This window comes from Phymastichus coffea, unplaced genomic scaffold (assembly GCF_024137745.1).
Source record: "Phymastichus coffea isolate CEN01 unplaced genomic scaffold, Cenicafe_Pcof_1.1 PCOF00001, whole genome shotgun sequence".
In the NCBI taxonomy this organism is placed as follows: Eukaryota; Metazoa; Arthropoda; class Insecta; order Hymenoptera; family Eulophidae; genus Phymastichus; species Phymastichus coffea.
The window spans coordinates 670239-685323 of NW_026706812.1; positions in this window are offsets into that span (position 1 = coordinate 670239).

The following is a 15085-nucleotide window of genomic DNA, read 5'->3' on the forward strand; positions in this document are numbered from 1 at the left end:
ACGAAAAAGAAAAAGTCGTAAAATACAAAGTTTGAAATTAAAAAAAATATGTAACAAATTTCCTGAAGTGAACAAAGATCTCAAATATAGAGATGGTGTGATTGGAAGGCCCAGGCTGGAAGTAGACCAGCCAGAGTTGCTAAAAACGATGATTGACATTGCTACACATGGAGGAGTAGCTGACCCGCGACGCCGTACTGAACGTACGTTTTTTTTTGCAATTTTAGAAAAAAATTCAACTATAAGCATTATTTCCTTGTTTTAATTTGAAATAAACTTATTGAATTTAGCATAAATAATTGTATAAAGATTTCGTAAATTGAAATTAAGTTTATTATATATTAAATAGTTAAATATAAAAATAATAATTAGATTTTTGGTTTTATCAACATTTGATTAATATTTTAGGACTTGTTTTTCTGTGCACAAAACTTACAATATATAACAGATATAACTTTTGAATTTCAGTAATCAGAAGTTGCAAGACTTTGGACGATCTCACCAAAGAGCTACAGAATGATGGGTTTAAAATTTCAAAAAGTGGAGTTTATCTTCGGGTTCTTCCTCGACGCAGCAATACAGAAAAGGGCAAACGGCACGTGAAGACTGTGCCTCTGAAACTCTGTCGACCAGAAGCAGATCACCATGCCAAACATCCCGATGGACCTTTTTGCCATGCAACGATACTTGCGTTAGAAACATTGGCATCCGTACTAGGGCCTGCAGAAACAGTTTTTATGTCTGTCGATGATAAGTCAAGAGTTCCTATTGGTCTCACGGCAGCTAAAAAGCAAGCTCCTATGCTTATGCATTTGCAGTACAAAGTTTCATTACCCGATCACGATTGGGTTATTGCAGATCGACATAAGTTAATTCCATCTGTCTACGCGAGAATTGTCATCAAAGCAGACAGCGAGGGATGCCCAAATTCAGTTTCATACTCCGGGCCAACGTATGTCGCAATTCGGAGTGGCAAACATTGCTCGTCGACGGCCGAGACGCATGCGACGGATCTTGAGCGTGCATTAAATTTGGATAGCTTCACACCTCTTGTCAAAACAGATGATGGTAGTATAAAACATGTTGTGATAATTACTACTGACGGTGGCCCAGATGAAAACCCGCGATACACGCGAGTCATTTCATGTGCAATTCAGCATTTCTAAAAGTTCAAGCTTGATGCTCTTTTCATCGCTACCAACGCTCCTGGGCGGAACGCGTATAACCGTGTGGAGAGACGAATGTCGGTACTGAGCAATGAATTGGCAGGCCTTATTTTGCTTCATGAGCATTTTGGAACTCACCTTGATAGCAGTAATAAAACAAAGGATCAAGCATTGGAATTGAAAAATTTTGCATATGCAGGTGGTGTTCTTGCAGAAATTTGGGGCGATGTTATAATTGATGACTATCCTGTAGTGGCAAAGTACATCGACTTAGAAAATGTATCATCAGTAGAGATGCCTGAAGCTGCTTGGTACAGTAAACACGTTCGAGAGTCTCAATACTTTTAGCAAATCGTCAAATGTGATGACGATGAATGCTGCGGTCCTTGGCGCAGTAGTTTACGGCTTCTTTTAAAATCTCGATTTCTGCCTCCTCTAATGCCCATAAAGCAATCACCTTCAGCACTACATATACCACCGTTCGATGAAAACAACAAAAAATTTTGTCCTCTTCTATTGCGATTGGCACTGAATATTGATATTGAAAACAAGACCTTCTCTCAAATTCCATATGATATGTACTGTCCAACTGTACAATCTCGAATTTCAGATAGAGTTTGTTCAGCATGTGGTTTATGTCATGCTTCTATCAAGTCAGTTAAAAATCATAGGAAAATACATGGAAAACAAAAAAACATTAAGAAAATAAAACCTGAAAAAGTCATTTCTGTTCAAAAAACGAATCATACAGAGGAGTTGTTATGTATCATTAAAGATGAGGAAACCGGAGCTGAAAATATCGAATGGGTAGAAGAAGAAGATGTAACTTCTGAAGAACGACCTCCAGTTATTGAGACTACTGAAATGTCAGTAATTCCATCCTTCTCTGAATGGTTAACCAACCCCTGGACTCAAGAATAAAAATTTATTTATCAAAAATTATTGAAAATATGTTTAATGAGCTAAAAATGTATTTATTAAAAATTATTTAATATTGTTTTGTAAAAATATGTTTTAATATTGTTTTGAATAATATACGTGAAAATATAAGTGAAATTCTATTTTTTTTATAAAACTATTTTCAAGTTAGAAAAATTAAGGGGGGGTTCAATAGCTTTGTGATGTTCTTTTACGGGGGTGGATTAAAAAATGTGACCAGGTGTGACAAAAGGGAGGGGTGCTTTCAGTTACACGAAAAATTAGTGGACGTCCTTTATGGACGCCCCCTTGGAATGTGGGCAGAGATGGTTCAGAGCCAGAGAGCCTATGAAGAGGCCTTGCTGCGGGTGGGAAATGGACAGAAGTCTCCCGCAGCGCTTCCGGCGACGGCTGAAGTGAAGAGAGCCCCGGGAGCTACTGGTGCTGGGCCGATACACACGGTCCACGTGGACGTGGCTCCCGTCACCACGAACGTGGTCAGGTCGCAAGAAGGACGTGTGACTGCCACGTACAGGAAAACCGCCAAAATTTTCTCTGTTTTACCGAAAGAAAGTTTTTTAGTTTTGATACGTGCGTGAATGATAGCAAGGAGTTAGGAAAAAGCAACTAAGCCAAGATCAGTGAGTCGGACGAGCAGCAACCAATCTGGGAGCTAAGGGCAGCATCGTTGCAACATCATCCGGGAGCAATAGTTATTTGCCGACATTAATTACGACTGATCACTGTAATTGCATCGTTGAGTAGGTACTCCATTTTCGCGCAACAAAATATTTCCGAAAGTGTTTTGTTATACGCGACCGTTATCGCATTCGCACCAAGCGTTAGATTTCGCGGTGGAATTTCCAATTCTCTCTTTCTCTCTCACTCCCCGTATAATTGTAAATCTTTTGGGATAGTTGTTGATGTAGGTGCGGAAATAATCGACACAAGTATAAGTATTTATTTTAGATTTATTTATAAACAAAAGTCACGTCCTTTTGTTTTAAACGAAGTCACGAGGCTAATAGCTCGGATGCCGGAACTCGAATGAAAAGGAGCAGCGCAGCAACTCTCTCCCCCCACTCTCACACACGCAGGCATAGGCCGTGCGCGTCTTAATAGAATATATAAGCTGTGTATGATCGACATTCCAACACTCCCTCCCGAACAACACAGCTCGTCAAAATTTAAGTCTAATAATCATTAATAATATTTATTGAGATCCTTTTAATAAATTATAACACGTCAAAATCTTTCATTAACTCGTCTAAATCTTATTGATCTTTTATTCAACTTAACATTATCTTATTAATAAAAAAATTTTGATTAGAAATAAATAAACGAGTAATCTAAGTAGTTGCTCTAATCTGAGTATAAAGTATCTTGTCTCTTCCTTTCTTCTCATCTCGACTATATTCGTCTCTGGATCCAGCCTACTTCTTATTATTGTCTTCTGTAATAAACCAAAGATATCATGTTAAGTATCATTCTTTCAGATTCATTATTTTATGTGTTAAGTCTATGTGAGTTTGAAAAGGTAAGGACTTAGTGAATATATCAGCAAGTTGCTTCTTGCTCTCGACCCATTTTACTTTAACAAAATTTTTCTTAACGCATTCTTTAACATAATGTTCTTTAATCTCAACTACATGTCTCAATTTGTTTTCCCCGTCCATCTCAGTATTCTTTCCTGCTGCTCTATTGTCACACCACAAAGTCATGGGAGCCAATGATTTATTCAAGATCAATTTTACAGTGTTGTCCAAACCAACCAACTCTTGACAAGTATCACTCATAGTGATATATTCAGCTTCGCATGTAGACAGAGTCACATGAGGTTGCTGTGTGTTCTCCAACTTATCGGATCACCATATAATTTAACTACGAAACCACAAGTAGTTAAAGATACTTTACAATCGGCGTAGCTTGCATCGGCGTAGGCTTGCATATCATTTTCTTCTCCTCTATAAGTCAAGCTATAGTGTCTCGTCCCTTTTAAGTATCTAAAAATTCTTTTCACCATCTCATAATCAGTGACTGAGGGATTAATTTGATGTCTACTGGCAATGTTGACTGCATATGATATATCTGGCCTGCTTGCATTTGCTAAATACAAGAGGCTTCCAACCATTTCTCTGTATGGCACATTTTCTGCACTCTTTGTGCTCAATAAGTTAGTCTCGTCAATTTCTTCTTCTCTCAACTTTCTTTTCAAATTATTTACTTGATTAGTGACCATTGGAGTCCTAGTTGCATGCATGTTTTCAAATCCAAATTTTCTCAACATATTATCTATGTATTCTGTTTGATCTAGTTACATAATTTTCTTTTTCTTATCACGTCTAATCCTTATTCTCAAGAATTTTTGGGGTTCTCCTAGATCCGTCATTTCAAATTCCTTTTGTAATTTCCTTTTTACTTCCGTCAATTTATAACATTATTGCTAGCAGCCAAAATGTCATCAACATAGACTATCAAAATCAAAAAGAAATTTCCATCTGTCCATGTAAATAGACAAGGTTCCAAATCATTGCCATTCAATCCTATACTTCCGAGTACTTCTCTCAATTTTTCATTCCATCTTTTTGAGCTAATCTTTAAACCATATAGTGTTCTTATCAACTTGCACACATAATTCGACTTGTTTCTGGTATCGTATCTTAAACCTTCAGGTATTGCCATATACGAGGTGTGATCAAAAAGTAAGGTGAATTTTGAAATTTAGCGGGCTACGTCCGTTCGATCTTCGACTTTTTTATTTGGTTATGTCGGTACACTCGTCTAGAACCTACGTTCCAAATTTCAGCTTTGTAGTATGTTTGGTTTGTTTGTGAGAGGCATCAAGGTTAGAAGTGTTTTGCGTGCTCCACGATTTGCTGCTGTCTAAAAACATGGATCAAAGAGTTTGCATGAAATTTTGTGTGAAAAATGGAATCAAATGTTCCAAAACACTTGAAATGCTGAAAGTGGCATACGGTGAGTCTATTTTAAGCCAAAAAAATGTTTACAAGTGGTATAAACTCTTCCAAGAAGGCCGAGAAGACACCGACGACGAACCTCGTTCTGGACGCCCCAGCACATCAACAACTAATGAGAATGTTGAAGAAGTGAGGAAAATAGTGTTGGGAAATCGTCGAATTACCATTAGAGAAATTGCTGATGATATTGGCATCTCATTTGGTTCGTGCCAATCAATTTTGACGAGTGTTTTAGACATGAGACGTGTGTCAGCGAAGTTTGTTCCGAATTTGCTCAATTTCGACCAAAAGAAACGTCGCATGAGCATCGCCCAAGAGCTACTGAATGACGTCAACGATGATCCAGATTTACTCAACAGGGTTATAACAGGTGACGAAACATGGGTATACGGTTATGACGTCGAGACTAAGACTCAATCGTCCCAGTGGAGGCATTCTGGATCACCAAGACCAAAAAAAGCACGCCAAGTTCGATCAAATGTAAAGGTTTTGCTTACAGTTTTCTTTGACTGCACGGGCGTGGTGCATCATGAGTTCTTGCCACAGAGTAGAACAGTAAATAAGGAATATTACCTGCAAGTTATGCGCAATTTGCGCGAAGCAATCCGCCAGAAACGTCCGAATTTGTGGAAAAATAAAAATTGGCTTTTGCACCATGATAACGCCCCTGCTCACACATCGTTGCTTGTGCGCGAATTTTTAGCTAAAACCAACACAGTAACGATGCCACAGGCACCGTATTCCCCAGATCTGGCCCCCTGTGACTTCTTCTTGTTCTCAAAACTGAAGAGGCCCATGAAAGGACGGCGTTTTGCCACGATTGAGGAGATAAAGACGGCATCGAAGGATGAACTAAACAAGATCACAAAAAATGATTTTTTGAAATGCTTTGAGGATTGGAAAAAGCGTTGGCACAAGTGCATTATATCCGAGGCGGATTATTTTGAAGGAGATAAAATAAAAATTGATGAATAAATAAATATTTTTTGAGAAAAATAAAAATTCACCTTACTTTTTGATCACACCTCGTATATCTCTTCTTTAATCTCTCCATTCAAAAATGCGTTTTTCACGTCTAATAGTATAGCATGTAAACTGTGTTTGTGAATTATTGCTAACACAGCTCTCACTAGCGATAATCTTGATACACGGGCGTATGTCTCTCTAAGATCATACTGATTGTGATCTTTGAATCTTCTCGTTACTAATCTTGCTCTAAACAATGGACTCAGATCAGGATTTGTTTTAGTTTTAAAGACCCATTTCGAATCTATTATATTCGGTTTTCCTCCTTCCTGTGATTTTTCTGGTCTTGCAACTATTTTCCAGACATTCTTATTTCTCATTGCATTTAATTCTACGTCAATTGCTTTCTGCCACTCGTCTATTTCTAGTGTTAACATGGCTTCTTTGTAAGTAGCTGGATCTTTGTTAATTTTTGCTAACAGTGCATGAAATGCCTCGTCCATTATGCAGCTATTCGTCGTCCTGTTTTTATCTTTCTCAGTGCTTTTCAAATCAATTGTGTCAGTTTTCTCTATTGTTGTGAAATGGGCAAAACTCACGTCATTTATTGGTGTTTCTTTTATCGTCACATCTTTACTAATTTTTTCTTTTCTTGGTCTTCCTCATTTTCTTTTCTGTTCTCCCTCCATTTCTAAGATTTTCTCTATCTCATTTTCAGTTTCTTTTTCAAATTCAACGACCCATTTTTCTTTGTCTATTTCTTCATAGTCCGTCAGCCAATCTTTTACGCTATTTTTACCATACTTATCTCCATAAACCAATTTCTCATTAAACCTTATATTTCTGTTCTCGTACAGTTTTCCGTCTTCTAGTTTTAAGAGAATGTACCCAGTTTCTTTGTATCCTACCAATATAACACGTATACCTTCTGGTCTCCATTTTGGTCCTTTCTTTCTATCTACTTTGCTATATGTCAAACATCCAAAACGTTTAATTTGGCTAAAATCAATGTATTTGAATGCAAATGTTTTTAAAGGTGGTTTCATATCATTTGACTTGTGTGGTGTCCTATTATACGCATACGTTGCAGTTCCCTATACCAAATCCCACATATTCTCTGGTATTTTCGCGTCAAACATATAAGATCTAACTTTCATTTGTATTGTTTGGTAAAATCTTTTAGAAACTCCATTATGTTGTGGAGTGTTAGGACAAGCTAATTGATACTCTGTTCCAATTTTGTCCATTACCTCTTTTGTGTGGCCTCCTATAAATTCTGTTCCCTGATCAATTCTCAAATAGCATACTTTAGCATCATATCCTAATGAATTTCTCGCACTTCTCACGAACTCTTCGAAACAAGTACCTGTTTCATTTTTTGTTTTCATTGGGAAAGTCAATGCTAGTCTCGAATAATCATCGACAAACACAGATATATATTTATATCCCTTTGGATAAGAAGCAGGACTTATAAGATAAGAACCTATTGTGTCTGCGTGGATGATTTCTAGTGGTCGAGTTGCTCTTTGTCTCGTCATTTGGAATGGTAATCTATTCATTTTTGCTGTCATGCAAATCTCGCAATCTAATATTTTCTCGACAAATATTACGTCTTTTAATTCTTTTACTTCTGGGAATTCTTTTTGCATTGCCTTTAAATAATTTAAAGACGCATGACCTAATCTCGCAAGCCAAAGCATGGCTTTATCTTTATAGCAGTTATTCATGTCTATATGATTGAGATCCTTTTCTATTTCTACTATCTCATTTTCAGTTTCATTTTCAACATCCATCTTTCCTATTTTTCTATCACAAATCGTCGTCGAAAATCTTGGGACGTTCTCTATAATTTGCTCTCTATCGTTCTCCTTTTCCAGGTTAGTCTCGTCTTTTCTGAGTTTATTAACATTGTTTTCATCGTCAATCGAATTTACGTTTTCCAATTGTTTCAAGTTTCTCGTTACGCTTCTAGTCATGTGTAAGGGCTCCCCATTGCTATCGGTCGCTAAGAATGCAACAATTTGTTTGTATCTATCTCTATTCTCGTCACTATTTTCTACCACGTCATTTTTATCGATTTCAAACTCTATTATCCAATATGGTTTTTGATAAATTCCCGAAATAAATGTTTTATTCGATATAGGGTTATATATATCAATTATCTTATTATCCAAATAAACACTAAGTCCTTGATCAGTGAACTTGCGAAAAGAAAGTAGGTTTTCTGATAATGATTCTGCATATATTACATTATCTATTTGTATAATCTCATCTCTTATTACTTGTTTCAATCAAACCTACTCCCTCCGTTCTCAAGTTCGCATTTTCGTTTTTATTCGCACATTTAATTGTATGTACTACGTTCTCGTCTAAGGTCTTAAAAATTAGTTTTGATTTCGCGAGATGTTCAGTAGCACCCGAATCAACAATAAATTTTTCTATCTTATTATTATTATTATCAATAATTTTTAAGTTTTGAGCGCTGGCAGAGGTCACATTATATGCAGAGAAGCACTTACCTTGAGCTTCGTTTTGTTTTTGAGAAGTTGAATCTTTGGGCGGTCCACCTCTTCCTCGTCCTCCACGGCCTCGACTACGTCCTCGTCCTCCACGGCCTCGACTACGTCCTCGTCCTCTAAAATTGTTGTTACTTCTACCTCTATTTGATGATGAGTCAAATTTTCTTTTTCTATTGTTCTCGTCATAACTCTCGTCATTATCAGATTTACGTTTATAACCTTTATCTTTATTGTGACCTCTGCCTCTATTATTGTAGTAATTTTGATTACTGTACCTGTAATTATTTACACTTCCATCGTTGTCACGTCTCGAATCACGTCTAGAGTTACATGGATTTTGTGGACAAGTCTCATATTTGTGTTTCACAAATTTATTGCAGCAGTAGCATTTTCTGAGTCATTCTGGACCATCAAACCTACTGTCATTTTTATGGGGGCAATTTTCCCATATGTGCCCTCTATCGTGGCACCTGTAGCAGTAGTCTCTTTTGACAGAAGCTGACATTGCTCCACCGACTTTTGCTTGTACTCCTCCTCTTTCTGCTTCAGCCTGCATGAGATACATTTTTAAGTCTTCATAGGACATTTTCTTTCCTGTAGTTCTTTGATTCATAAAATCAGCCGTTCTGATCTCTGGTAAACCCGTCACTATTGCAGTATAAAACGCGTCTCTTTTCTCGTCTTCGCTTAATGGCTGAGCACCCTGAACATTATTGTATTCTCTGAATAGATCCTCAAATCTATCCCAGAAACCTGTAGCAGAATCCTTGCTAGGGTCGTATTTAATAGCATATATTCTCTTTCTCATAGAAATTGTCGTTGTATTATTTTCACATTTTTTAATTTGTTCAATTCTTTTAAGTAAATCTACAGGATCTTTAATATCAATTGTCTTTTCATGATAACATTGATCTGAATGATTTATCAAAATATCACGTACTTTAAACTTATCCTTTTCTCTAGTGTCCGCGTCATTATCATGTTTAGTTCCAACCTTTTCGTCAATAATGTATAATAGATTTTTAGATCTTAATTCAGATGTAAAGTACTCCTTGAAATGTTCAAATTTAGTTTTACTCGTCAATTTATAATCTCGTCGCGCGTTCCCGTCTTTATTTGAAACTTCTACTTTTATTAAATTTGAATCATTTAAATTTGTGTTCGCATTATTAATTCTCGATATTCCTAATTTCAACAACTCATCTTTAATCATTTTTGATAAATCGCCTTCTTGTCGCGAACTACTTGCTAAATTCCTAAAGTTAGACTCTTTTTCATAACTAATTTCGTTTTTATTTAGATTCGACTCGTCATAATCGTTAAGAAATCATTTATTACCTCTTGGTTGATTCTTTTCATATCCTCCTCACACTCTTCGAGTCGGTCTCTCATTTGGTTGACCTTATTATTTAATTTATCTGTTTCTTTGAACATTCGGTCCACTTCATCATCCACTTTATTGATGTCTAATCTCAATTCCAGGAGTTTGTTGTTATGAACGTGTAACCTTGCGTTCACACTTTGACACATCCTTTTAATTTCAGCTGCGAATTCCGTTGGCAACTGATTAAGCATTTTCTCGTCAAAGTTTACATCGTCATCTCTCTCTTTCTCTGTGGAAATAGTATTTTGTGACATTGAATTTTTGTTAGCAATAGTTAAGTGGCATTTTTCATTTGATTTTATTATATGAAGGTATACCTTTGTTTGCATTTTTTCTCACTCTCGTCTCATCGTCATTTTGATCTCTTGTCAATCTCGACTTATCATTCTCCTCGTCATGATTCTCGTCATTGTTTTTCTCGTCTCTGTCTCTCCTTTCAATCACGTCTTTCTTTTGCTTATCACTATCCTCGTCTAATTCATTCTCATTCAATCTTTCAATAAAGGTAGAGTTTATTTCTTGGAGGTTAATTAGAAATGGTCGGTGATTTTCTTCTTCAGCCCGAATCATTTCAGTCAGAACTCTAATCTCTTCATTTATATATTTATTTATATCTGAATAAATAAAAATTCAATTAGTTAATAAATTCAATGTCGGGTATTCTTCAATTTGATATTCTGAGCATCAAGTATATATTAAACGAAAGAATAAGTAAAAGTACGAAATCTGTAAAGCAAGCTTTTCGAAACATTTACTCTTGTCACGGCATGAGCATACGCACACAGTATAGTTCACATCGCGACAAATATAAAATGTTCCGCGCTGCTCAGCTATTTAATTTTGAATTGAATTAAACGGAACATATTGTACATAATTTATTTATGTACTGCCACATTTATTTTCGGATATTTATATAAAAATATTTAATTACACACCTGTTTCAATTTCTTCGAAATCTGGTGTTGTGAATATGATTGTTGTTTCGGTTATTTTTACTCTAATCTTTCTATATCCTTTCTCATTCCAACCATGTTCTGTGTCTGTTGTACGAGCAAACAGCAGATACGTCATCTTATCTGTGTGACAATCACATGCAAAATATTATTATTTATGAATTAATTTTAAGTGCACTTTTATTTTAATTTTATTAATCACGTCAATATTTTCAATTTCAATTTCAATTTTAATTCATGTATTAATAGTTCATTCTAAAATGTTTGTCGCCTCGTCTTTCTTTTATGTATATATACATATGTATAGTTGTATATAGTCGTAGCATTCAAACGCGCGGCAGTCGAAAGTCGTCGTCTTTCTCTTTTCCTTCTTTCTCTGCATACGCGCGAACTTTCAGTCTCTCTCTCTCTCTCTCTCTCTCTCTCTCTTTTTCTCCTTCTTTCTGTATGTGCGTGCGATCTTTCTCTCTCTCTCTCTCTCTCTCTCTTTCTTTCTTTCTCTATATGCGCGCGCCTGTCTTGACCGACTTTGACAGGTTGCCGCCTGTCGACCGCGTGTTCTATTGTTGTGCGCCATTTTGCTCACCGGCTTCTCACATTTCTTGGAATTTCAAATACATGGTGACTTTTCTTTTTGTTCGCGTCGCTGTCACTCGTCAAATTTCGCGTCTCGTGATCGATCGTGATTTAATTTTTTATTTTCGTGTCACTAATTTCAATTTCTACGCGTATTTTCACTCTCTTACCTTTCGTAAGTTGCATCATCTCCTCTCTTTCTCTTTGTTACTTCAGTACCATTGACTCTGCCATTTTTGATCCTGTGGCAACGTGTGTACGAAGTTTGCTCGTCCTATTCTCTTTTCTCTCTCTATTCTCTTGAAGCTTTCGTATTTTCTTCTCGTCACTATTTTCATATCGCACACACTTCAGTTTTGAGCAATCGAGTCTCACTGCACCTCAATCTCGTCAACTCGTCAAAAACTTTCTCGCGATAATTTTCGCCGAGTTTCCGCGCAGCGGAAGCGTGCTGGGTCCATAACCTTTTAGGATAGTCGTTGATGTAGGTGCGAAAATAATCGACACAAGTCTAAGTATTTATTTTAGATTTATTTATGAACAAAAGTCACGTCCTTTTGTTTTAAGCGAAGTCACGAGGCTAATAGCTCGGATGCCGGAACTCGAATGAAAAGGAGCAGCGCAGCAGCTCTCTCCCTCCACTCTCACACACGCAGGCATAGGCCGTGCGCGTCTTAATAGAATATATAAGCTGTGTATGATCGACATTCCAACAAAATCTTATACGCGTACGCAAGTCTTTCAGCCCACTAAAGATTGTAGCTTATATTATTATAAACGTCGAGATTTTATATATCTTATTACGTTATTTCGTTCCCCTTTAATTTAACGAATCTGTCACCGGATATTTTTTAAACCGATTTCATCTAGGTAATAGTTGAAAAAAACATTAGTCTCCGTAAACCTAAGAGAAAGTAAGTGTCACAAGTCAGATGACTTAAAGTGAGTTCAATTCTGTTGAAAAGGAGACATCTGAACGAAAGTATTAAACGTAAAGGCAAATACACTCATACTCATACGTGTTTAACAGAGCGGCGGTTAGCTCTGCAACGTAGGAATTTTTTCTTTCATAGACAATTTTCCGTTTTGAGGGTAGCATAGCGTAATCAAACATTACCACCTCTCTCTGGGCGCCAATAGGTTGGCATAGCCCACTGTCTTTCACTCCTTCGCTTTCAAACACTTTGGAGATCCGGAAGTCAAGTTTGCTACGACATCCCTGACGCACACAGCGAGTCGGAGCCTTTTTGATCTAAGGCGGCGACCACCTCGAAAGGAGTACCGATCTTTTCACTGTTCGACGCTCAAGGAGAGCGGAACTAAAGGCTTGACCCTCGGTTTGGGCGCGACGGAACTCTAGTTGCCCCAACGTCTACCGCGTCGGAAGCACGCGGCATACAAATCTTACGAGATTTGCTTGATCTGGTACCACTACCCCGCAGAGGCCAACCCAAATTGGGATGTCAGAAGAGAGACTCAGCTAGGACAGCCAGATGAAATTCCTAAGACGATCAACCAACTAAGCCTCCCCTCCTGGGCTCTCGTTCAAAACATCCCACCCTGCGTACCGGTATTAAGGGATTGCTCCCACGACTCACAGGTCCATCGTTTCGACGTGCCATGGCGCGTCTCCCCATTGCGTTTCGGTCATACCCGCTCACGCTGGTGGGTATCCATTATTCGAAAGGAAAGTTGTATCCCGATTTTCGCCCAAGTCTTGGATTTCGCTTTCTATGGAAGGCTTTTATGACTCGCTGATATTGATCTCTGCTTTTTTAATTGATATTTTCTGACTTGGGTCAGGGACGGGGTCTCGCCTAGCCGACAAGGCGACTCCCCAGGCAGTTTTCAATATTCGTGCCAGTCATGCCACTCATTCAAATCAATTCCCAATATTAGTCTAAATCGGGTATTCTAATTCGCGTTCAAAACATCGAACTTCGGAGTTTAATTCAGATGTTCGATGCTCAAATAAGGATAAGCGTTGTGTGTTTTATCTACTGTTTCTTTACAGAGACAGCGTTTTCAGCCCCACCACGTGAAGGTACACACATCCGCACTTGTGATTGCAAGTCTTCGTTCAAATATAAATTGCATTCACTTCGAGTCGACTAGCATTAGTTGCTTGTCGAGGGCAATCGGTGATACATTTTGTACCTCAGCATTTGCATTTGCATATGCCCGTACAGAAAAGAGAAGTTTACGACGTTCTCTCCCAAAACAACGGATTGTTTGTTTGAGAAGTCTCCGTTCTCTGTTGAGGTATACAATTACTGTCCGTCGCTTTGACAAAATACTTTTGCACAAAGTGACCTGGCCAGCCGCGAGGCTGGCCATAGGGTGCACTATGTGTATCATCTATGTTTTTGCTAAGCGGACTATAATCGAGCTTCCTGAGAGCATCGTGATTGCAACCACCACACCCCGTTACAATGTCTACAATATAAAACTAATCAAAAATCTACACACCTTAACCGTAAATGCGACTTATTCTAATGCAAAGAAACTCGTAAATTAGCCGGCGAATGATCGCCTGACTAGTGCGCACTTATAACTAACAAAACACAAATTACCGGCGAAAAAGGAATTGAACGGCAAGTGATCGCCTGGCTACCTAATAATTCACGCGGCCGCACATCATTGCAGAAGAGAGAGAATAACCGGAAGAGAGATAGACCGACCTTTGTTTTTCTCTTCGAAGATCCCTTGAAGGCGTAAGTGCCAACTCGTGTTGCTTCTTGTCGTTGTCGCTGCCTCAGGTGGTGCGTGCTCTGACGAAAGCCAGGGCGTGGGGCCACTCGGGATGGAAGGCAGCCAACCTCTTCTTCCAGAGAACAATGGCAGATGATGGCAGCGCGAAATAATTCATTGTTTGACTGACCGCGATTGCTGGCTGACTAGAGTGAATGACTGACTGACGCCACGCAATACTTCTGCGCGGGCAGTGATTGCTGTCTCCATAATATTCGTACTTAGCCCATTTTTAGGCGGCGTGCGACGAAGCGCTAATTGGTCACGCGTCGCTCGCCTGCCTAATAACCGCTTAGCCTGCGCTCACGCGAGCGTTCTTTCTCTCTCTTTCTTCAACTGCAGCGTCTTCTTACGTTTGTCCTTCTGCAACGCTCTTTCTCTCTTCTTAGGTTATCTTAGCCGGGCCTGGTAATTTATGGCAGCTGAAATAGAGGTACAGTATTAAGCGCATAGACAAGTGCGCCCAATACTGACCACTGAGTCTTGCCAAGGGCAAAGGGGGGAGGCAGAGGAACCGATGAGAAACAGGCAACAGCCTACTCTCGTTACAGTAGATGAGTTAAAACATTTTATACTGATCAATTCAAATTGCAAAACAATTTTAAAACAATTTCATAAACAATAAATAATCTCAGTAATAAAATGGATAGATTGACAAGATTATTTAGGAGGATAAAATAATTAAAAACTTGGAATCAAATTTAGAAAAATCAAATGAAATTGCTATTTTAACAGAAAAGTACCAAGATAATTTGAATGATATTATTCGCGCAAAAAATTGTGTTACTTTGGAAATGAATGAAACATTTTCTGTACTTCGCGAAAATATTAATAAACTTAAAAGTAATTATCAAAATAGATCTATTGAAAATGA